At 41.1% G+C, this 25,229-nt stretch overlaps 1 pseudogene; it reads right to left on the reverse strand.

Moving 5' to 3' along the window:
• Nucleotides 1-1,686: 1,686 nt before the first annotated feature.
• Nucleotides 1,687-25,229, reverse strand: part of LOC149218532 (uncharacterized) — a 37,146-nt pseudogene continuing 13,603 nt past the window's right edge.

Here is a 25,229-nt window from a genome sequence, read left to right on the forward strand (position 1 = left end):
GTGTAGGGATCATGATAGTTGATGATGACATGGTGATTCTTGCTCTCCTCGGTCTTCCTAAGAGCTGGCATAGCTACCAAGACTCGGTAAATGGAAGAGAGAAACTGCCAGATTGGGAATGATTTTGGTCGGATCTGATGTAGGAGGAGATAAGGAGAAGCACCAGAGATGGATCTTCATCAAAGCAAGATGATGAACAAAATCTAGCCTTAGCGAGTAAGGCAAGGAAAGGGAAAGGGAAGGCATCCCATTCCAAATCCAGGTCTTCCCATGGTGGGAAGAAGATTGACAAACCTAAAGTGAGTTGCTTTCATTGTCATGAGGTGGGCCATTATGCTACGAATTGTACACAGAAGAAATCCAAGAAGGGATCAGATGGTGAGGCATTGACGTCACAGTTCGAATTGGATTTCACCCTCATCGCATGCATGGTTTCATCGATGGTGGGATGTGTTTGGTACTTGGACAGTGGAGCCTCATTCCACATGACCAGCGACAAGAATCTTTTCAGTACCTTGGAGGAGAAGGACCTCTGGATGCGCATCGAGATGGGCGATGATGGAAAGTACCATGTTTCAGGTGAAGGTACGGTTGTGTTTCAGAGGGAGCATGGAGCTCCTCTCACCCTGATTGATGTACAGTATGTTCCTGGTTTGAAGAAGAATCTTGTGTCTGTCACTATGCTGGAAGACAAAGGCTATGATGTAGTCTTTAGTAAAGGAAAGGCATTCTTGAGGCATATCAGCACTAGACAAACCAAGAGGATTGGGATTCGAGAAAAGAATCTCTACAAGTTGGAGGTAGATGACTGTGCTGCATTGAGTTCCAAAGCAGAGTTGGTGTAGAGCCAAGATGTTAGCGAGCTATGGCATAGAAGATTGGGCCACTTGCACCATGGGGCCTTGAAGATCATGCAGTAGATTTCTACTAGACTTCCCAAGGGAAAACTGGAGAAAATGGATACATCATGTTAGCTCTGCCATGTTCTTCAACTTTTGATGGATAAAAATAGGTTGGGCAGTGCTGATTTTGGTTGCAAAGGAGCTCGCAGCAGTTTATTTTACCCTTCCCCTTCATTTGCCTTATTCCCTTATAACTCCCGCTACCTCCGTTTCCTCCTTTCCCTTCATTTTCCTTACCCTCCCTTAACCCCGTTATTACCGTTGTCCCTCTATAATCTTTTGAAACCCCGTATAAACCTATTTTTCGTGTAGCCCCAGGCGTTAAGGTTTTAAACATATAACTTTGCGCCTTCGCAAAATCCCTGGCCTGTGGCTTTTCCCCGTCACATCACCCGAAGAATGTGCGCGATTAACCTGGGCCGTCCGATCCTTTGCCTTGCGATCCAATGGTATACGCTGCTCCTGCTGCCAAAAGCCGCACGTCCGATAGCCTGTGGGGAAAGTGGTTTCCCGCCGGACCTCCAGCCATGTGTCGCAATCTGACTACATCGCATGCCCGCATACAGAAACCGCCTACCATCCCGAAGCGGTGCGGGGAAACCACTTACCGCCATCCCGTACGACCCTCGCGCATTATCTCCCGCGCTTGTTAGTTGTCCGTCATCCGTTGGATCTACCGCCCGTGATCCAACGGCCCTCGTTCATCCGCTCCTGTTTGCTCCCGATAGCCCCCATAATCCGATCTCGGCCGTCCAATCTATCAGATCCAATGGCTTATATTCAATCACGCCTCCATTGCCTCCAGACGCCGCCCCGCCAAGAGATCTTGGCCATCTGTCTGAGCCATCCAACGGCTAGCATTCGTTCTCAGCTCCTCGTTCGTTTTCCACGCAATTTTTGTGTTTTTGGCCTGCCCTGCGCTTCCAAGGGATGAAGGTGATCGTCCACTAGCACTCTGCACTTATTATCCTCAACAACCACATTTATAGAGCAACACGGCGAGGGAAGGAGAGTACCACCTCGAGCAATGGAATTCATTTACCAGTTAAGGAGTTTTTTTCCCATACGGTACTTCGCCTGCTCAAAAAGGACATCAGAGTACCAGAAAGGCCGATTTTGTTCATTAAAACACACAGTTTGTAGCAGAGACCCATATCTAATTGTAAATGTGGTTGGTGGCCAGTTATGACCCCTCCACGCATAGCACAATAGAGCAATTTTGTAAACAAACTCCATATAAGCCCAAAAGCAATATGTAATAGAGGTTGATGAATGTTATTTTGATGTAAAGTTCAACTTCTGGAGACTGTAACTACTGTGATACTTGCAGCTTCTGGTCTTCATTTTCAGCTAATGCAAGCTTCTTTTGTTGTTAATTGCTCACTTTCCACTTCTTCTTCTTTGTTCCAGGTTGTGCCTGTTATGCATTTTTCATGTGCTCTTGATGTTTAGCATTAGAGGGGCTATCATCCCACCTCTGTGTTAGAATCTAGCTTGTATCATTGAATTTGTATGCAGGTTTCTATTATTTTAATGCCAGAGAGCTGTCATCCTGTCTGTGCATTAGGAAATAGATTTATAGACCTTTTAGTTGGTTACAGCTAGCCATCACAGGGTCCTGTACATTTGCTGGTGTGATCAGTGTTCTCCATCATCACATTTTCCTTAAACTATGAGTAATTGGTGGTCTAAAGCCTTGTAGTCTAGGGGTGTTCACCCATGTCTGGGGTTAAGCATAGTAGAAGTGGTTATCTGGCTTGAATATGCATCATTCCTTCCATTCATCCACCATTTTGAAACATTTTTGTTGATTTTGTAATGTTCCCAAGCATCTCTAATATACAACCTAGGAGAGTTTCTTGGGGTGATAACATTAATTGGCGCCGTTGCCGGGGAGAGGAGATTGAAGTTCAGCTTCCCTAGGAGAACGACACAGTTCCAGATTTTGAGGATAGACAAGGTCTGGGCACATTTCTGGTTGTAATCATCTATCTGGCGACTCCACTGGAGGAAGACCATCCTTTGGCGGCTCCACATTGAAGTTCTGGCTCAGTTTGTGAGACATACTCGAAGAAATCCTCTGAAATCACCAGTTGAACCAGTGCCTGACCCTGAGAGGACTGTCAAATCGAAGAAAGCATCACAGAAAGGGGCATCAGGATCAGGTAAGCCTAAGAAATCTCATGCATCTCTGAAAGATAAAGTTGTAGATGAAGATATACAGTTTGAAGATTTAGAGCCTAGCACTGTTAATAAGAAAATTCCTTCAGAGATTAATTCAGCCCCTTGTGAAGTTAGTTCCCCTTTGAATCTTAGTCCAAAGAAAGCTTCCAATACAGTCCAAAACATTCCTTTTTCTCTGCCATCCATCACATTACCTCCTACCATACAATCTGCCAGTATTCTTCCACATATCCCAATCATGGCAGGCTAGCAAGCACCCATGAAGATAGAAAGAATTTTTTCTGCTATATATGGACCTTTAGTCTTGCCTGTTCTTTTGAATCCTATGCCTGTGGGAGAATATCAGAAATATATGCCTAAATTCACTGGCACAGAGGGAGTAACAACAGAAGAACACTTAGAATCTTTTTACAGTTATGCTGATAATTTAGATATAAGTGAAAATGATGTGCGGATGAGAGTTTTTTACCAGGGCCTTGATGGAGAGGCCAGGAAGTGGTTCAGAGAATTACCCCAGAGATCTATAACAGATATTGAAGCCTTAGATGATGCATTTTTGAAGAACTGGGGAGATAAAAAATACTTGTTGTATTATCATACTAAGTTTGGTAACCTAAAGAGGGAAAATGGAGAATCATTGGCTGATTTTAATAAAAGATTTAACCGTATGTATAGTAAGATAACAGCTGAGGTAAAGCCTACTCCCACCTCTGCCAAACTCACTTATGACAATGCTTTTTACTTTGATTTTTGCCTGTTGTTAAGAGAAAGGAGATGTGCTACTCTAGTAGACATGCAGAATGCAGCACTAGAAGTGGAATCCAATATTATGGCTGCAGAAAAGCTCAAAAGTCAAGTTGATAGAAGGAGGCAGAGAAGCGAGGCTTCTACCTCCTCTACTTCATCTTCAGAGCCTAAATTAGACAAAATGACTAAGATGATAGAGTCATTGGCTGCTGAAATTTCTAAGCTAAAGGTTGAGCAAAATTCAGGAAAATCAAGGCAGCAAAACACATTTGCTCCAAGAAATCCAAATCCATTCAGAAGAGCAAATGAACAGTTACAAATAATTTAGAGGGGCGAAGAATCAAAAGAAGAACAAAAGGTTAAAGCTCCTTTCCAAAATGTAGTCATGGAGGAGGAACAGTTTGAAGATGAGGATGAAATTCACTGCATGGAAGATAAAGGCAGTGCTGCATTTTTGACATTGGCTGAGTATGAAGAATCATTACTGCAGGAACAAGACAGTCAGGAGTGTGATAGAGGAGTTGTCCTACAAACTGAGGAGTAGTGAAGATATAATTTGAGGTCCAATGCAAAAAATGTCAAAGAGAATCCCGCCCAAAGCGCTGCTGTCCAAACAGAGTCACAGAATATTAGGCAGAGGAGACCAGCAGCTGATCCAGTCAACCTCAAAGCTCCAGTTCAAGAGGTAAAAGGTTCTGATAAGTTACCTTCTTCTTTCAGCTTTGAGTCAGAAGTTCAGAAATTGAAAATCGTTGTGCCTCTGGTAGATTTGGTAAAGAGTGAAGTATTTAGAAAGCCTATCCTTGAAGCCCTTGAACTAGAAACCACACAAACCTCCACTGACTCTATCAATTTGCAAGATGACGAGCCTGCCATTGTTCTTAGCCCCATGATTGAACCTGCTGATAATAATTCTCCACCTTTTTATGTCTCCTTGACCATTCCTCCACAATTTCCTACTAGACACAGGGGCCAACCATAATTTGATGCCTAAAGTTGTCATGGAAGAGTTAGGCCTTGATATCACTAGACCATATCATGATTTATTCTCTTTTGATTCAAGGAAAGTGAAATGCCTAGGATTGATTAAAGACCTGACCATTACCTTAACTCAGCTGCCCATGAAGAGTATGATGATGGATATTGTGGTAGCAGATGTCCCTCTTAAGTTTGGAATGCTGTTGTTCAAAGGATGGATTAAGAGACTAGGCGGGACATTACATAATGATCTATTTTATGCTACTATCCTAGTTTTTGGAGGAGAAAGAAGGATATTGTATAGAGAAACACAGTTGGTATACATCATCAGTGATGAGAAGAATCCTACAAATCATCCCATATATGTAGTGGACACTGATTTTGGAGCATGTATTCTCCAAATAGAAGAATCTCATAAGGCCTCAATGCAGCTCAAGAAACCAGCAATTTAGGCTGAAGAAGAGCAAGGAAGTCAGGTTTGGGAGATGTTCTTTGATGGAGCATGTTCCAGGGAGACTGTAGGAGCAGGGGTGGTGCTAGTATCTCCAGAACAAAAAATCACACAGCTGTCTTTTAAGCTGGCTTTTCAAGTCACAAACAATATAGCAGAATATGAAGCTTTGCTACTGGGCCTTAACGCAGCAAAAGACAGAGGAATCAAGAATCTGCAGGTATTTGGAGATGCTGATTTGATCATTCAGCAGGTAAATAAAACATTTCAGGCAAAGCACCCAAGGCTAAAAGCATACAGAGATGAGGTATGGAGAATCAAAGATTCTTTGGATTATTTCTGTATTTCATATATTCCTAGAGCCCAAAATCAGCTTGTTGATTCCCTTGCTGTGTCTTCTAGTCTATTCATCCCTCCTATGCCTCCCAGACTAGTTTATGAAGTCCAAATAAAGTATAGACCATCCTTGCCTGATAATGTCCAACATTGGAAAGTTTTTAATGATGATGATGAGCTAAATAGGTTTCTGCAAGTCATTGATGAGTTTTCCGAAATGCAAATTGACCAAGAGAATGAAGCCTTGGAAGAAAGCCCCCAATCCCAGCTTAGAAACAAGATTGGTAAAAACAACATTTTCTAGCTTCCTAGTAATCATATTCCTAAGGGTTTAATTCCTCTAGAAAGATTGTTTGACCAAAATGATGTGTCTTACAAGGCTGCCCAAAAAAAAGATCAATCTGCAGTTTGTAAACATGATATAGGAAGTCCATGTCAGCCTAGATATGTAAATTTGTCCACTCATCTATCTGCTGACCAAAGTTCTGAATACTGCAAATTAATGAAGCAATTTGCTGATGTGTTTGCCTGGGAGTATAGTGACCTAAAAACGTATGATAAAAACATAATCCAGCATAAAATCCCTCTGGAGAAAGACACTATTCCTTTCAAACAGAAGCTGAGACCAATAAATCCTATGCTTCTTCCTCTAATTGAAAAAGAAATTAAAAAATTGTTGGCTGCCAAGATTATAGTTCCTCTTAGATATTCCAAATGGGTAGCCAATCTAGTAGTGGTGAGGAAGAAAAGTGGAGAAATCAGACTGTGTGTTGATTTCAAAAACTTGAACAAGTGCTCAAAGAAAGACAATTATCCCCTACCGAAGATGGAGCATTTGTTGTAGAGGGTCTCAGGAGCCAAAGTAATGTCTTTCCTGGACAGATTTTCAGGGTTTAATCAAATTGTTGTGCATCCAAATGACCAAGAGAAGACTGCATTTACCACTCATTGGGGCACTTTTATGTATGCCAAGATGCCTTTTGGGTTGATGAATGCTGGAGCAACCTTTCAGAGAGCTATGGATATAGCATCTGTAGGAGAGAAGGATAAGTTTGTCCTTATCTACCTTGATGACATAACAATATACTCCAACAGCCATCAAACACATTTGCAGCATTTGAAAAAAGTGTTTCTGAAGTGCAGAAGGTTTGGAATTTCAGTCAATCCCAAAAAGTCTCAATTTTCTTTAGAATAAGGCAAGCTGTTAGGACATGTTGTGTCTGCTGCAGGTGTTCGGATTGACCCAGAAAGAGTAAAAGCAATACAGACTTTGTCTGTCCCAAGATCAAAGAAGGATGTTCAGTCCTTTCTGGGCAAAACTAACTTTGTAAGGAGGTTTATCCCAAATTTTTCTGACTTGGTGAAGCATATTACCTCCATGTTGAAGAAAGGAGCAGAGGTCAAGTCGACGGATGTAGCAAGAAAATCATTTGATTCCATTAAGAAAGTTATTATGGAGGCTCCCACTTTAATAAGCCCAGACTATAGCAAGGAGTTCCATGTATTCTCATTTGCCTCTGAGGACACCATTGTAGTAGTTTTATTGTAGGCAGATGAAGAAGGTTCAGAGCATCCGGTGGCATTTTTCAGCAAAAATTTGAGGGATGCTGAACTGAGGTATGACATTATAGAAAAACAAGCATATGCCCTTATCAAATCCTTGAAAGCTTTCAGAGTTTATATCTTGCATTCAAAGATAATTGCATATGTACCCTCTGATGCAATAAAAGATGTCTTAACACAACCTAATGCTGATGGAAGAAGGGCTAAATGGATTGCAAAGATGATTGAATTTAATATAGAATTAAAGCCCACCAAGCTGGTCAGAGGTTATGGTCTTGCCAAGTTATTGGCTGAACAAAATTGCAAATCATTGGATATTGATTTCCTGAGCACAAATGCAAAAATTGGTCAGACAAATGAAGAAGAGGAAGCAGCTGAACCAGAGAGAAAGTGGTCAGTGGCCAATAATCTAGCTTCTTGTGATTGGTATTCTGCAATAATTAATTTCTTGTTGAAGCTAGAAATCCCTTTAGGATTTACTCAAAGTCAAGCCTGAACTATAAAGCTTAGGGCAGCTAAGCATTGCATCAATGAAAGTCTGCTCTACTGGAGGGATCCATCTGGAGTGCTTTTGAGGTGTCTGGACAAAGAACAATCAAAAGAAGTTATGCAGAAATTTCATTCCAGCATGTGTGGAGGGCACCATTATTGGAAATTACAACCTATGAAATTCTCAGAGCTGGGTACTATTGGCCCACTTTATTTTCTGATGTGTTTTCTTTTATTAAATCTTGTGATAGGTGCCAAAGATTTGAAGGAAAACAACAGTTGAAATCCCTGCCCTTAAAACCAATACTTGCAAAAGGACCTTTTCAACAGTGGGACTTGGATTTCATTGGAGAAATCAATCCACATTCCAGTGGCTACCACAGGTGGATATTAGTAGCTACTGATTATTTCACTAAGTGGATTGAAGCAATCCCTACCAGGAAGGCTGATCATAAGGTGGTCATGAAGTTTTTAATTGAAAATATCTTTACCAGATTTGGTTGTCCACATAAGATGGTCACAGACAATGCAGTAGCCTTTAGGGTAAAAGAATTGGTGGAAATGTGTGATTCAATGGGTATTAAACTTGTTCATTCCACTTCATATTATCCTCAAGGCAATGGTTTATCAAACTCTTCAAATAAAAGTCTGATAAGGATAATCAAGAAGTTGCTGGAAGACAATAAAAAGAATTGGGATTCCAAGCTCAAGTATGCACTATGGGCTGACAGAGTGACCATTAAAAGATCCATAGGGAATTCTCCTTTCAAGCTGGTATATGGTATTGATGTTGTATTCCCAATTCAGCTAACTCTCCCTGTGGCAAAATTCCTTCAAGAAGAGCAGAATGAAGAAGAAGACATGGCAAAGAGGATCACTGATTTAGCAAGGTACATCAGATTAGAGAATAGCTGGTTGAAAAGGCTGCAGCATATCAGAGAAAGATCAAGGAAGCCTTTGACAAGAAGGAAAAAACCGATAATTTTCAGGTTGGTGACTTGGCTTTGAAGTGGGATGCATTGAAAGAAAATAAAGGCAATCATGGGAAGTTTGATGCTTTGTGGACAGGGCCTTTTATCATTTCATAGATTCAAGGGAACAACACCTTCATACTGAAAAGTATGGGAGGAGAGGCAGTTTTTGATGGCCCAGTCAATGGGCATTTTTTGAAAAATTATGTTGTTTAAGGTCTTTGGCCTTAAAAGTTGTAAATATTTTGTTTTTATTAGTTTTGTATAGACAAAGTAGACTCCATGCCCAATGGAAAACTAGGAATTTTGGCTAATTTGTTTTCAACTGGAAAGGCATTGATCTACAGGTTCTTGAGACCTCACAGGGAGGATCTCATCCCCAGAAGGAGCCAGTGTTAGCTCTGCCATGTTCTTCAACTTTTGATGGATAAAAACAGGTTGGGCAGTGTTGATTTTGGTTGCAAAGGAGCTCGCAGCAGTTTATTTTACCCTTCCCCTTCATTTACCTTATTCCCTTATAACTCCTGCTACCTCTGTTTCCTCCTTTCCATTCATTTTCCTTACCCTCCCTTAACCCTGTTATTACCATTGTCCTCTATAATCTTTTGAAACCCCGTATAAACTTATTTTTCATCTAGCCCTAGGCGCTAAGGTTTTAAACATATAACTTCCTGCCTTCGCAAAATCCCTGGCCTATGGCTTTTCCCCATCACATCACCCGAAGCACATGCACGATTAACCTGGGCCATCCGATCCTCTGCCTTGCGATCCAATGGTATACGCTGCTCCTGCTGCCGAAAGCCGCACGTCCGATAGTCCACGGGGAAAGTGGTTTCCCACCGGACCCTCCAGCCACGTGTCACAATCTGATCGCATCGCATGCCCGCATACGGAAACTGCCTGCCATCCCGAAGCGGTGTGGGGAAACTACTTACCGCAATCTCGTACGACCCCTATGCGATATCTCCCACGCTTGTTAGCCATCCGTCAGCCGTTGGATCTGCCACCCGTGATCCAACGACCCTCGTTCATCCGCTCCTATTTGCTCCCAATAGCCCGCATAATCCGATCTCCGCCGTCCAATCTGTCAGATAAGATGGCTTATATTCAATCGCGCCTTCGTTGCCTCTTGACGCCGCCCCGCCAAGAGATCTTGGCTGTCCGTCTGAGCCATCCAATGGCTAGCATTCGTTCTCAGCTCCTCATTCGTTTTCCATGCAATTTTCGTGTTTTTGTCCTGCCCTGTGCTTCCAAGGGATGAAGGTGATCATCCACCAGCACTCTGCACTTATTATCCTCAGCAACCACATTCAAAGAGCAGCATGGCCAGGGAAGGAGAGTACTACCTCGAGCAGTTGAATTCATTTACCAGTTATGGAGTTTTTGTCCCATACGGTACTCCACCTGCTCAAAAAGGACATCAAAGTACCAGAAAGGCCGATTTTGTTCATTAAAACACACAGTTTGCAGCAGAGACCCATATCTAATTGTAAATGTGGTTGGTGGCCAGTTATGACCCCTCCACGCATAGCACAGCAGAGCAATTTTGTAAACAAACTCCATATATACCCAAAAGCAAGATGTAATAGAGGTTGATGAATGTTATTTTGATGTAAAGTTCAACTTCTGGAGACTATAACTACTGTGATACCTCTAGCTTCTGGTCTTCATTTTCAGCTAATGCAAGCTTCTTTTGTTGTTAATGACTCACTTTCCACTTCTTCTTCTTTGTTCCAGGCCATGCCTGTTATGCATTTTTCATGTGCTCTTGATGTTTAGCATTAGAGGGGCTGTCATCCCACCTCTGTGTTAGAATCTAGCTTGTATCATTGAATTTGTATGCAGGTTTCTGTTATTTTAATGCTAGAGAGCTGTCATCCTATTTGTGCATTAGGAAATAGATTTATATACCTTTTAACTGGTTCCAGCTGGCCATCACAGGGTCCTGTGCATCTGCTAGTGTGATCAGTGTTCTCCATCATCACATTTTCCTTAAACTGTGAGTAATTAGTGGTCTAAATCCTTGTAGTCTAGGAGCGTTCACCCATGTCTGGGGTTAAGCATAGTAGAAGTGGTTATCTGGCTTGAATATACACCATTCCTTCCATTCATCCACCATTTTGAAACATTTTTGTTGAGTTTGTAATGTTCCCGAGCATCTCTGATATACAACCTAGGAGAGTTTCTTGGGGTGATAACACATCCAAAGGTTGTACCTTGGGTAAGTATGCAAAATCTTCCTTTCAGGATCGAGACAGTAGAGATGGAGAAATCCTGGAGCAAGCTCATATAGATGTGTGTGGACCATTCTCTACAGCCTCTACTGCTAAACAAAGGTACTATGTTATTTTTATTGATGATTTTTCTTGTAGATGTTGGTTCTACTTTAGGCAGAAAAAGGATAAAATCTTCTCAAGGTTTTGTGAGTTCAAAGCCTTGGCAGAGAAAGAATCTGGAAAGAAAATAAGGGCCTTATGAAGCGACAATGGTGGAGAGTATGTCTCCCAACAATTTAAGAAATTCTGTGTAGCAGAAGGAATTAAACGGGAGTTAACTACACCCCATAACCCATAGCAGAATAGGGTGGCTGAAAGGAAGAACATATCAACTGTGGGAGTAGCTCAGGTGATGCTGCATGACCAAAGCCCACCACTTCATTTGTGGGTTGAGGCATGCAATACAACAATATACTTGCAGAACAGAAGCCCTCATCGTATATTGTGGATGAAGACACCAATGGAGGCCTTCTCCAGGAAGAGACCAGATGTGAGTCACTTTAGGATCTTTGGATCATCGATTTATTGCCATGTGACCAAATATGCTCGGAAGAAGCTAGATCCAATAGCTGAGGTTGAGTTACTTGTGTAGTACACTGACACACCCCACAACTATCAGGTGTTCTTTCCTACCAGTCAAAGCATAGTGGTACGTAGAGATTTGAAGTTAGACAAGTAGAAAGCCATGTGAGTATCGCTTAAGAGGGAGCTCAAGTTGCATGCAAAGGAGGAACTTTTAGTTCCTAAGGAGGAGGAGCCTCAAACTGATGCGGAGCAGCTGCATGCAGAGGATCTGGGAGTGGAGACATCCACTCATGCAGAGTCTTCTAGAGATGGGAGGAAATTCTCAAGGGAAGCTAACAGATTGATGCCAGACGCGAGAGAGAATTTAGGACAACCATCTTCTCAGTTCAGACAGAGGAGGTCACCCGATTGGTACACTGGTTACATGGCCCTGGTTGGGGAGTGTGTAGAGACTGAACCTTCTGCTTTTGAGGAAGCAGTGCAGCAACCAGTCTGGGTTGATGCAATGGTGGAGGAGTACGACTCCATCGTTTGGAACTGTGTTTGGGATATTCTCCCAAGACCGGAGGACAAGTCAATGGTGAGTTCCCAATGTCTTTACAAGGTAAAACAAGCAGTTGCTGGCAGTGTTGAGAAACATAAGGCAAGGTTTGTTGCCCATGTTTTCTCATAGGTTGAGGGGGTCAACTACAATGAGACTTTTGCTCTTGTAGTAAGGTACTCATATATCATATCAATGTTGGCACTATCAGATCAGATGGGTTGGAAGATCCATTAGATGGATGGGAAGACTATGTTCCTCAATGGGAAGATTGAGGAAGAGGTGTACAATGAGCAGCTGGAAGGATTTGAGACCTTCGATCATGAGTCGCATGTGTGCCGACTCAAGAGAGCTTTGTACAGGCTGAAGCAAGCACCTTGTGCTTGGTACACCAAGATCAACAACTATTTCACCGGGTTGGGCTTCACCAAGAGAGAAGCAGATGTGAACCTTTACCACATCGTGGTAGAAGGTAACCCATTGATCATTGTTCTTTATGTTGATGATTTGATATTGACAGGTGATGATAAGTTGATCAAGTCTTTCAAGGAGGACCTTGCAAGAGAGTTCGAGATGAAAGACATGGGTCTTATGCACTACTTTCTAGGCATGGAAGTGTGGCAGAAGGATGTGGAAGTGTTTGTGTCTCAAGGCAAGTATGCCAATGAGATACTCAGGCGATTCCACATGGAGAATTGCAAGCCCATGCAGACTCCTCTAGCTGGTAACTGGAGGAAGGAGGATGCTACTTCAGGTGAGGTAGTAGTTGCTACTGTTTATTGGCAGCTTGTGGGTTCATTGATGTATCTAGTGAACACACGACCAGATTTGTGCTTTGCGGTGAACCAGCTGAGTCAAGCTATGGTTCAACCTACTAAGCTGTTTTGGAAGGTAGCGAAGCATGTGTTGAGATACCTCAGAGGCACATCTCAGTATGGATTGTGGTGTAGACAGACAGAGGGGGTGAAGCTTCAGGGCTTCACAGATGCAGATTGGGCAGGGAGTCCATCAAACGGGAAGAGCACTTCAGGGGAATCTTCAAACTTGGTTCAACTGTAGTTTCTTGGTACAACAGGAAATAGAGGTCAGTTGCACTTAGATCAGCAGAGGTTGAATACATGGCTACCAGTCAGGTAGCGTGTGAGGCCATTTGGATGCGGAAGATTCTAGTTGGATTGTTTGCTCAGAGGATGGATCCAATTATGATCTATTGCGATAATTAGAGTTGTATCAAACTCTCTGAGAATCCATTATTTCATGACAGGTCCAAGCACATCGATATCCGGTATCATCATCTTCGAGACTATGTGGTGAAGAGGATCATGTTGCTGCTGTATGTTTCAACTGAGGAACAACATGCAAATATTTTGACTAAGTCATTGTCAAAATGCAAGTTCGAGTTCCACAGAGACAGGATTGGGGGGACAGATAATCCCTTTCTTGTTGATAGGGAGTGTTGAAAATAGAAACAAGAAATGCTAAAAATAGGAGTGCTAAAAATAACACTGCTATAAATAGCATTTTGGGATACATTCCAATTTTAGTTAGTCCCTAAACTAAATTTGAGAATTAAAATTCAAATTTGATCTTAGCAACTGTTTGAAAAAATAATTAATTAATTCATCTTGAGTTAATTAGTTGGAGAAAATCAAACATGAAGTCTATGTGAAGACATGCAACATTTTCCCGTTTGATTGAGGAAATTATCCCTTGATTAAGGAGATCAGGATGAGTTGTAATTAGTTAGCTCAATTAACTGATTTAAGTCTAGTTAGATTAGTTCTAATAGTTTGTGGAACTGATTATGAGTTCAGTTAGTTAATGCATGCATGCATGTAACTACTGCACTTCAGATAATTGAATATTCTCTCATAAATAACTCATGCGTGTCATTTCAGCCAGAGACATAGTTGAGATGAGATGACGGGATAGTGTACTATCAGTTGCAGGAATATTCCATTGAGGATATCTCTTGCATGTATAAGGAATTCATTCCTTGGAGATTGCGCAGTTACTTCTGAGTTTGGGAGTTGTGTGAGAGGTGAATTCACACAGGTGGAAGCCAGAGGACCCAGGAGAAACTATGCAAGGAAATAGGAGGCTTGGAGGACTGAGGGAAGTCATATGTTGTGTCTATTCAGTCTATGAGTATCATTGAGGGATTGTACTGAGAGCTGGATAGCTTGTGAGCTAAAGCTTTGTGTAATCTGGACATATTTCCACTTATATGATAATACAGAGATCGGGGTTTTTAGCTGAGGCTTTCCCCAGAGTATTCTTCTATGTTCATGTGTGATTGATTTCTCATTCTCTATTATATGTGTTCTATTTGATCTTGCTCAAAATCAATTAAGCTTCCACAAGTTTCTTTGTAGAATTAGATCAAGTATTTTGCTTTAGTATATTGCATTATCAGGTGATCTACAATGAGAACTTCTACAGGATGTGATGGTATATTTGAAAAGCAAGAAGGTGTGCCTAGTGAGTGTTCAATTGCAACTATGTCAAGGTTCTTCTACTACGGGGGGGAGAAAATTGATCCTCTAAGTGAGAGGTAATAGTACTACCCAAGAAGAGACACACATGAACCAGAAGGGTTTGTCTAACATCCAGCGAAGTAGTCCACAACGGATGTGATGGTCGTTACAACCAAAAAATAAAGAAATATCTATCTAATATCCCAGGAAATAATCCACAAGGATGGGACAACAATAACAACCATTACAACACATTCTCAATAGGATAAGCACTAAAATAACCGAGATAGTTCAACTATCTTAGCACATGTGAAAGCAAACATGAAATACAAACATCGACAAAATAGTCTTACAAAAATTCACAGTCAATGCATGAAGAAAGTGCTGACCTTGAAGGCTTATGTTATTTGTTAGTGTCAGTCTTTGAAGCCTTCCACTAGTGATCAAACATGCTCTTACAAAGTGGTCTTAGGGTGTCAAAGTCAATTTTTTTCATTTCAGTGAGTCTTCAAGTAAAATTTGATCACCAGGTATTAGGTTTAGGATTTATTTTCCAAAGTTTTCCAAGTGTTGATCCATGTCACCATTCTGCTGAGTGTACCATCATTCAAAAAGTTTTATCATTATTTCAGGTTCCAATGGGTCATTTTACACCTTGTTCGTGCTTCAGTTGTACTTGGGTAAGGCCCATTTCCCTCTCTTAGGGTTTTTAAGGTAATTTTTCTTGGATGGCCAAATGATCAACAAAACTTGTGTCCTAATGTCCATACACCTTCCCCTATCCATAATATACCTTCTTAAATAATTCCCATCATTAATATCCCTCAAAATCGTCATTTTCCCACAAACCCTATCTTATTGCTACAATTTGGCAATTTTCTAGGTTAGGCCTGTGTTTTTCCATTTTGGACCCCTTCCCCTCACTCAATATTTGAAATTCCACTTTCCCTTGCTTCCTAACATCCCTCCCTACTTCCCAAAATTTTCTCAATAATTTTGAAGCCCCTCATCCCCTTCATTTCCCTTCATATCTACAAATCCCATGTTCCACATATCGGGATAGGTTTACTTCAAACTATGTTTCTGAGCAAGAAAATATGAATTTGACAAAAGTGAGAGAGGTTTTTTTCTATCCTTGAGCCAAGAAGAAACACCTCTTTCAATTTTTACACAGGTTTCATGGTTTGGGAGAAATGTCGAAAACATCATTGGCCTCAGGAGGATTGATGCACTTCTAGAGTGACCTTGGGAAAATCAAGATTTAACCTAGCTGGGATGACCAAATGACTTGCTTGATGAGTCAACTGATAACTAGACAAAGAAATATTTCCAAAGAGCTATCATGAGCTTAATTTGGAGTTGAGGAAGACCTTCAAAAGTTGACTGCAACAGCACTCCGCATTTAGGCAGCCTCATTCTGCACATTTTGACTAGTCTTGGGAGATTTGACTTTTGACAGGTCAAATGAACTCCAAATTGAAAAATTCAAAATGTTCTGGAAAGTAGACTCGACAATATTTCCACCAAACTATCACATGCCAAATTTGGACAAAGGGAAGTCCTTCAAAAGTTGTCTTAAAAAATGCGTTGCGCATTGGGTAGGCGCTGCGCATCAGAGCAATTTTCCCTTTAGAAATTTGAACTAGCGTTGCGCATTGGGCTGGTGGCGCTGCGCATTGGTCTATGAAGCTTTCAAACCCTTAAAACACATCTTCACTCATTTTCATTGCTTCATTCAGCTCTTTTCAGTAAGTATACCCTCTCTTTCAGTTTAAGCTAGGGTTTTTGTGCATGTTTAATGGTTTATGCCTCTTAAATATCAAATCCTAATTTGTCTCTAAACTACCTCATACACTACAAACTATAGTTTCTTATTCCCTATTTCCTAACTTCATTTGCCCTAAACCTACCCGTTAATCCCATCTTCCCTAAGTCCTATTCCCTTCCCCCATTTTCCCAAAAACCTAATCCCTTTATAAACCCTAACCTTCATATTACAAACCCTACTCATTCCCTTACCTCACACCCTCACTGTTTTTTCTTTTTGTAAATCTCTTCATACTCATCTTTCCATCACTCATTAACCCACCACTCATCAATTATCACAAGAGAGACAACCTTAAACATGGAGAGGGACAGTGAGTATGATTATGAGGAGGACACCCTTAGTGACAGTTCTAGGGAAGGGAATTTGCAGCAGGTAGACAAAGGGAAAGGAAACGTCCAAGAAAAAGAGCTTCATGATGATGTTGAAAGGGAATTCCGGCTTGAGGAGCACATCACACTCAGGTAATTGATGTTGAAAGCCCATCATTAGATCAAAGCATGCTTTTGAAAGAGAAAAAGGCTCATATTCACATATTAAATGATAAGTTGGCTAGAGCTAGATATATTATCAATTATCTAGAGCAAGAGAACAAGCAATTGGAAGATAAGCAAGTCCTCATCGAACTACAAATGATAAAGGATGACAAGCTCGAGATCTTGGCTAAGGCTTCACTAGCCCAACAAAGCAACCAATGAGGGACCCTTGTGCCAAAGCTGGTCAAGTTTTGAGAAATTTTTGTCATTTTCAATTTTTGAAATTTTACAACACAGGAAATTGCATTATATGCACAGCACCACCGGCACTATACTTTTGATTGGGACATATTTTGGAGAAATGGATTATATATTTTGATTCAGCATCAGGACTACAACAATCCCTGAAAGTTTCATCAAATTTGGAGCAAATCTTGGTCACCTAGAGGTCAAAAAACCATCAAAAAATGCCCTCTCTGCCACTTTTTGGACATACAGGAAGCATTCTTGGGAGAATCCACTTTTGAGGGGGAAAATCACCTCCAAATCATAAAATTTAAGATTTTCCAAAAATTAGATAGACAAACCTTTCCAACTAACTATCTTGGGCCTGATTTGGTGGAGTGGAAGCCCTACAAAAGTAGGCTTGAAGCGGCACTGCGCATTGGGCTCATGGCACTGCACATAGGGCAGATTTTGCCAGTTTTTCTCAGAACTTCAAATTTCTCCTAGTTTGACTATCAGTTTAACTTTTTCTCTCTTCCTTGGTAAATTTATGATTTAAATGATGTAATTCAATGTAAATATGAATGTAAAATGACTTGAGGGGGTAGATACATCAGTTAAAGGTGGTTTGGAAGTGAATGTATCAATTTCCATGGTTTTAGAGGCAAGTTGTTCCACTACCTATTTTCTTGTTCCCAGTTTAGATATGGTTGAAATAGTCCCTTATCTCTTGGATTTGACCCCTAATGGATAGCACAGGTGGTTTGGTTGTCTATATCATGTGTTTTTTCAGTCATTAGAAAAGGTTGGACTCTTGTGGATGCTTTGAGCTTCATTGTACATCACTACAATAGTTTGGCAAGGAAATAAACCAGGGTTTGCAACTATTTTTGTGGGATTCTTGTGGTAATGTGTCTTGGCATTGTTTCTCCTTTTGTCATTAGTTTTTCTCATGTGTTATATGTGCCAAAATCTATTTCATTTTTCTTAACTAAATGAATCAATATAGATAGGTAGAATACATTGATAACAGTGCTCTGCCTTGGGAATACATTTAGTTTTTGATGTTTTCAGCTGTTTGAAGAGGATTCATGAACTTTCCATGCCTTCTTCAGCTCCTCACCAGTCTTAGACCTACCATCTCACTTAAATCCAAGTGCTGAAACACCTACCTACCTCGCCCTACAGAACACCCTGCATTCCTGACATGATTTCCCGGACCCAAGCTACCTGCTCCATTTGATCCAGCAACCAACCATCAAAATCAACCAAAAACCCTAGAGCTACTATACCTAGCCTAAAATCCATATTCATTTTAGTCATCTCAACTGAGATTAACAAGGAGAGAGCCCTCTCTTGACCTAGTAGGGCTAGCTACCAGGTTAAGCGTGGTTTGTGGTTATCCTAGGATTGCCTCCCTTTAGTCTGAGGTCAATCTAGGCTCTAACATAGTGGCAACCATACTGGGGAATTTATTTTTGTTCCTTAGTAAAATGTATCAAGTTTAGATCTGATTGTTGATGGTGGACAATGATCAGACACCGGAAGGATGAAATCATTCACTTGGCGACTCTAAATCTATTTCGAGATCAGATCCAAGGACTCCACTGGAGGATGAACCCGACCAGCAGAAACATGAAAGGAAAATATGGAAAGATCAGGTATTCAAGTTGGAATTTCATCCAAGACATTATGTTCTTTGTGATAAATTATTTCTTCTCTTTTCCCGAGAATGTCAAGAAGGCTTTACAAGGTATATTGTATCTGAGAGACCCTGCATTTGATTCTTTCCCTTTGAAGATTGTAAATACCAAATGTCTACATGCCTTTGATCTTGATCAAGACACTTCTTCTAAATTTTATGATGAGTGTCTTCAAACTGATGAGCCTCAAGAGACAAAGACTGATTCTACACCTGTTGTACATACTCCTATACCTTGTAAAATTCCAGATAGATACAAGCCTCTGATTTTACCTCCTATATCCCATGATTTCCCCAAAAATCATTAACTATATCTACCAAGATTTGATGTTGAATGTGACAACATCACTGCTGAGAGACATCTATTGAATTTTGAGTCTTTTCTCGACCTTTATGAAGTTGATGAAGAAGATGTCAGTATTAGGATTTTTGCGCTTTCTTTGCAAGGCAAAGTCAAGAGTTGGTTCAAAACCCTTCCTGATGCGAGCATCTCAGATTTCCAGCTGTTAGCGCTTGAAGTTTCACCTCAGGCTGAGAAAGGTAAACCTCAAGGCAACATCAAACCATTTAGCCTCGTAGCTAGCCCTGCGGGGCAGGAGAAGGCTCTCTCCGGTCTATCTCGATAAAATCTTCAATAGAAGAGATGACCAATAAGGTAACATTGATATTAGGCTAGTAAACTGATCAAAAAGTTTGATTTGGGGTTTTTGGGGTTTTTGGTGGCAAATTGAGGAGAGGGCAATTTTGGGTGCGGGGATTGGACACAGTTTCTGCAGGGGGTTCCTTGGGGCGAGGTAGGAGACAACGTTGATGCCTTTAACTGAGGTGGATGGTCGGGAATGAAAGATGAAGAGCTAAAGAGAGCAAACAGTAACTTTGAATTCTCTTTAGCTCTTCATCTTTCATTCCCGACCATCCACCTCAGTTAAAAGGCATCAACGTTGTCTCTTTAGACAGAAGAAAAACATTGAAATTAAACAAACTTAAAAGCAGAGCATGGCAAGCATGAATTCTTACTTTAACACTTCATTTGTTTAATGTGCAGAAGTAAAAGAAAGGAAATGAATCACATAACAAGCTTACAAGTACATTGAGAAACACACCATCAACACATGAGTCCACAAGAATCCCAAAGAGGACTGCAAAACCCTGGTCTTCCTTAGCCAAAAATTGCAGAGATACAGTGAAATAATACAATGATAGCTTCTCCCTCAAGAGTCCAACCATGAAAATGAGCAAAAAAGTACATAATATAGATGATCTAACCTCTTTCCCTGCCTCCATGGGTAAAGCTCACTATCCTAGGAGCTGTTTCAACCACTTCTAAACTAAGCACTACAAATTAGGCAGTCAAAACAACTTGCCTCTATAAACTTGGAAACCAATTCATTCACTAAATATTTACCCTTTTCATGAATGAATGTTCTAGAAGTGTTACATAAGAGTAAAAGTGTCTAAAAAGTACAATAATTACATCAAAGAGAATCACATTTCATCCCAAAAAGTTAAACTAAGTCAAATCTGTGTTTTCTGGGCTATACAGTGCATTTCTGGACAAAACTGCCTGACAGGTCGCGCGCCCCTGCCTGACGGGTCGTGCGCCTTTGGAGCCATGTTTGGGGCACTTTCATGTGGCCAAATTAATCAACAGTGGGCTTGTTGGAAAGGTATGTGAGTCTACTTTCCAAACCAACTGGAATTTCTGAATTTGGAGTTCATTTGCCCTGTCAAAACTCAAATCTCCCAAGACTGCTTTCTGCAATTCAAAAAAGTGGCAGAAAGTCAATTTTTGCTAGTTTTTTTACTTTCTGGAGGCCCAAAACTTCACCAAATCTCAAGTCCATCCATGAGCATATGTAACTTTGCATGAAAAATCTAGAAATGCTGAGTTTTGGTCAAAGGAGTTGCCCTGATGAAGGGTCGCGCGGGGGGTGAGACCTGTTAATGGGAAAAACCTGCAAATTGCCAAAAAATGCCAAAATTCACCCAAAATTCTCAAAATTTCTTGGGATTTGTGCTGTGGCTAGGCTATTTAGTGCCTTGACTCTTGAGTGAAGCCTCAGCCAAGATACAGAGTGGATTTGGCCTCTTTCTCCGTTTTAGTGCCTCGGTCAACCGCCTTTGAAACATCTTCATTTTTGCCTTGCACACATGCATCCTTGCCCAGTAGTGGTTCTTCATGTTCCTTAGCAGTTTCTTCTCTTGGTTGGCCTTAGCCAACAGCCTCTCCAAGTGTGCATTTACCTGGATGAGCATGGACTTTCGGTCAGCGGGCAACGGGTCGCCGGGTCTTCTTCGGTTCAAGATTCGGTCACTACGAATCCTCCATAGCTCATCAAGTGCTTTCTCCTCCTCCAACTGTTTGTTGCGCTGCTCCAGGTATGTAATAGTCCATTGTGCACCCTCTAATCTCCTCTGTAAGGCATCATTTTCAGCTTTGAGCTGCTGAATGACCTCCTTTGCCTCTTGGCTCGGAGAAATGGCCTCAAGATCAACAAGCTCAATATCTGGAACTCCTGATGGCACCTCATCCATCTTGGGCTGCTTGCCCCTCTGTGCTGCCTGTGCTGCTGAAGAGAGCGAGGCCCCTTCCACCTGCTGTGGAGATAACACTCGCTGAGCTGATGATGAAGGCGAGACCCCTTCCACCTGCTGTGGAGATAACACTCGCCTGGCTGCTGCAAATAAGGCCCTTGGGCCTTTCTGATAGGTGACCAGAGGTGAGAAGCTGACATGTCTAGTGACAGGGATGTCATGCTGCTGTGATGGTCCTCCCTCCTCATGAATAATCTCAGGATGTGGTAAGGGTGGTGCTGAATCCGAGAGATCCTCTCACAGAACTCATAGCAAGACATATACTGAAAACATGTGACTGCCATAGGACAGGCCTGTAACTCTGCTAAAGATGTGGGCTCCTCTCTCTTATGATGTCCACCCTTACCACCCTTGTGAGGCCTCCTCTGTACCTCAATCTCTGAAGCTGATGACTGGTCATCACTTTGCTCATAGGTTTCGGTTTCTGACATGTTTAAAAGAGCAAAGTGGACAAAATGTACTGCTGCTTCTGCTTTATAAAATGCTGATTTCTATGCTGTTTCAAGGGGACAAGGACATGAGGGAAATGTTAGGGGAGGGACCTTTTTACAAGGAATTGGGAATATATGAATATAACAGGGAATTTAAGGAAAACATTGCAAACAGTTATTGCATATAGGAATACATGTTTATAATCAGGAATATTGGGAAATCATTTGCAAAAATCACTGCATATGGGAATACATGTATAGAAAGTGAACATATGGGAATATGCATACATGCATTAACAGGGGAAGATAGGGAAACATATTTACAAAACTCTTTACATATTCACCAACAAATTCTTGTGTTTACACATGCATATGGTGCAGCAAGATTAGGGTTGGAGTTTTTTTATGCCTTGGGAGAGGGGTAGGGTTTGCATTTTTAGTGATTAGGGAGAAGGGAGGGTTTGCATTTTATTTATAAAATAGTATGGGAAAATAGATATAAATACAAATGTGAGTGGAAAGGGGAAGGAGGGAAACAATTACAAAGGGAAAAAAAACCTTGAAACAACACAAACCCTAGCACATTTTAACCATTAATATTGCAGTCATATGAAGCCTCTTCCACTTGCACAATTTGATTCTTAAACACAAGCATGAGGGCCTTCAATCATAACCAACAACCAAATTGAAGTGTAGAGGGCCTACCTCAAACAACTTGAAGATTTGGAGGGAGTTTGAGCGATTTTGAGTTGAGTTTGCAGGGGAAACGTTGACGGGTCGCGCGCCTTACCCAACGGGTCGCGCGCGCTTGACGGGTCGCGCCCGTTACAAAACAACACTGCTGGATGCTCGCTGACGGGTCGCGCGCGCCTGACGGGTCGTGCGCGCCTGACGGGTCGCGCGCCTGGCCTGACGGGTCACGCGCCTGTCTTGAGCCCGAATTTGACCAGATTTTGCCCAAAGCTCTTGGATACTTGCTCACTCGCACTTGCCAATGCCTTGGATGCATAATGAGAGTAAAAGGAGGGAGATTGGGTTTTTATAAACTCCATTTGAAAAAATTTCATGCTCAAACCCACTTTCTAAAGTTTCTCATTGACACTTTACAAAACTGACTTTTTGGCTTCCTTTGTCCTGAAATTGACTCATTTAGTGCTTTGACTTGATTCTTTTTGCAGGTAGATCATCTGAGGGATCTAGGCAAGGGGACCAGGGTTGCATTTTGTCCGCTGAACACTTTTGAAATTTCATCACTTTTTACAAAAATTTAAAATGACCTTGGCTTTAAAAATAGAGTTTTTAAATCCAAGGTGAAAATTAACTGTACAATATTGAAATTTGTGAAGAAACACTTTTAAAATCATCCCTCTAGCTTGCTGGGAACCATTTGACCTTCAGAGACATGACCTTGTAATCCATCTTGACCAAAACCCTAGACCTAGGAATTTGACCTTATGACAAAACAAGACAAGCTTTGAGAGAGCTTAATGACTGAGATGACCTGATCCAGCAATGCCAAGAGGGGGACAATGACACCAGCTCCTCCATCAGGGTTATGGCATGCCTAATGGGATGCAAAAATTAACACTGATGAGACACCTACATATGCAAATGCAAAGAGTTTTGATCGCTGATGGAGGGCTCAAGACCGACTCTAACACTAGCTGTTTGTCAAAGTTTTCCTCAACAAGTGGGTGGTCAGACAGAACCCTTTCTTGATTCTAGAAGAGTATAACTGGCTGAAAAGATAGCCAGGGGAGAAAAAACAAGAGTTTTCTACCAGATTTAACCAAGTTTATTGTTTGATGCCTATTACTATAAGACCTCCCCCTGGATCCGCTCTCTTGCACTACCCGGATGCCTTTGATCCGGAAATGGAGTTTTAGCTGAGAGAAAGGAACCTTGCAACACTTGAAGAGATGCAAAACAATGCAGTATATGTAGAGGCTAATATGTTGATCATAAGGGAAAAGTTGAAGGAAGAAGAGATGAAGAACATAGATCCAGAGGAATCGACATCTTTAGAGGTAAAGATCGACATCTTAGTAAGTGTAGTGGAAGAGATGATGCAAAAGATCACCACAAGGAATGAGTATGATGTTCAAGACCATGGCTCGTTGATTGAAGAAAAACAAGTGGTTGATCCAAAACATTTTCTTTCTTATCCCAGTTGTGATATACCTGATAATGATTGTTTTATAGATCATGTTGGAGAAGAGAGATCTGTGTGCTTGATGATGTGTTTTTTACTGATGATTTGCCTCAGTTTGATCAATATGATGATGATTATGTTGTCCAAATAGAAGCTAGTCTTGCAGAGAAATCAACAGCTGGTTTGTGGAAGGAGGAAGTTCACTTTCAGTAGCTCGAGTACAGTGACCAGCTGATGCATATCAACTATGGAAGTGAGGAGGAAAGTGCAACAAATTTTGAAGTAAGTGAAGGATCTTTACCTTTTTGTTTTGCTTCATTTTAGATCATCAGAGACAACTTTCATGTAATCAGAAATCAACTGTCGACAAGTTTTGATCTAGACCATCTTGAGGGCAATGAAATCCTCGTTCAAGACTTTTCATATCTAGATTTGCAGCCCCTGAATTCCATTGATTGTCAAGTTGCAGGTGAAGACTTCGAAGTTGGAACATATGATCAAATGGTGCAATATGATTCCGTACCATTCTGTTTCGAATCATTTCAGTTTTTGAAGGGAAAGTTGCATAGTATATCTTCAATAAAAGATGAGCATCCTGTCGAAAATCATGCAATCTCATTGGAACCAATAGAAAATGGGTTACAACAGTCTTTTCAAGTTTTTCACGATCCAATAGCTGATGTGTTGGATGATGTTTGCAGTCAAAGCCCTTCTCCATTAGCTCCCCGTGAGCTTGAAAAAAGTATTGGTACAAACTTGATCTGGTAGCCAGATTCTTTGTCATTTTCAACAGGAGTCTTGTCACAAATCTCAGATGAAAGTTTGCATTCATGGTATGAGGAGAAGGAAAGTAATCTATTGGATGTGCTAAGCCCCTGTGCACATGAATTTCAAGATCCTTATGTAGTATATTTGTAGTCAGATAGAGAATCCATATTATTCAATCTGGGAAAATTTGGATCTATTTACAAGTTTTCATGGGAGTTTCCTTTCAATAGTTCTCTCTTATTGCTTGGAAACAAGCACTTGAGGAGAATGCAAACAGCAGCTAGAATGCTTACTTGGTTGCATTGGTTGTTTCACTTCACTTGATTAGGTGATGATTGGAACAATTAGAGTAGGTTTTATTGAATAAGCTCCATTTTGAGTATAGTTTCCATTATGTCAGTTATGTTTTAGTATTGAGTCAATTTTTAGTTGAGTAAGAGTCAGTTTGTGTATTTGAGTTATTAGTATTCGGTCAAGAATTTCAATTAGAGTTTTTGACTCCATGCCCAATGGATAAGACTACTAGGTCTACGGTGTTCTTGGCACCTCCAAGGAGCTACCATCCCCATTGGAGCCAATGTTAGTGTCAGTCTTTGAAGCCTTCCACCAGTGATC

Source organism: Pinus tabuliformis, chromosome Q (assembly GCF_031772625.1).
Source record: "Pinus tabuliformis cultivar Carrire ecotype Pingquan chromosome Q, CPIR1, whole genome shotgun sequence".
NCBI classification, from domain to species: domain Eukaryota; kingdom Viridiplantae; phylum Streptophyta; class Pinopsida; order Pinales; family Pinaceae; genus Pinus; species Pinus tabuliformis.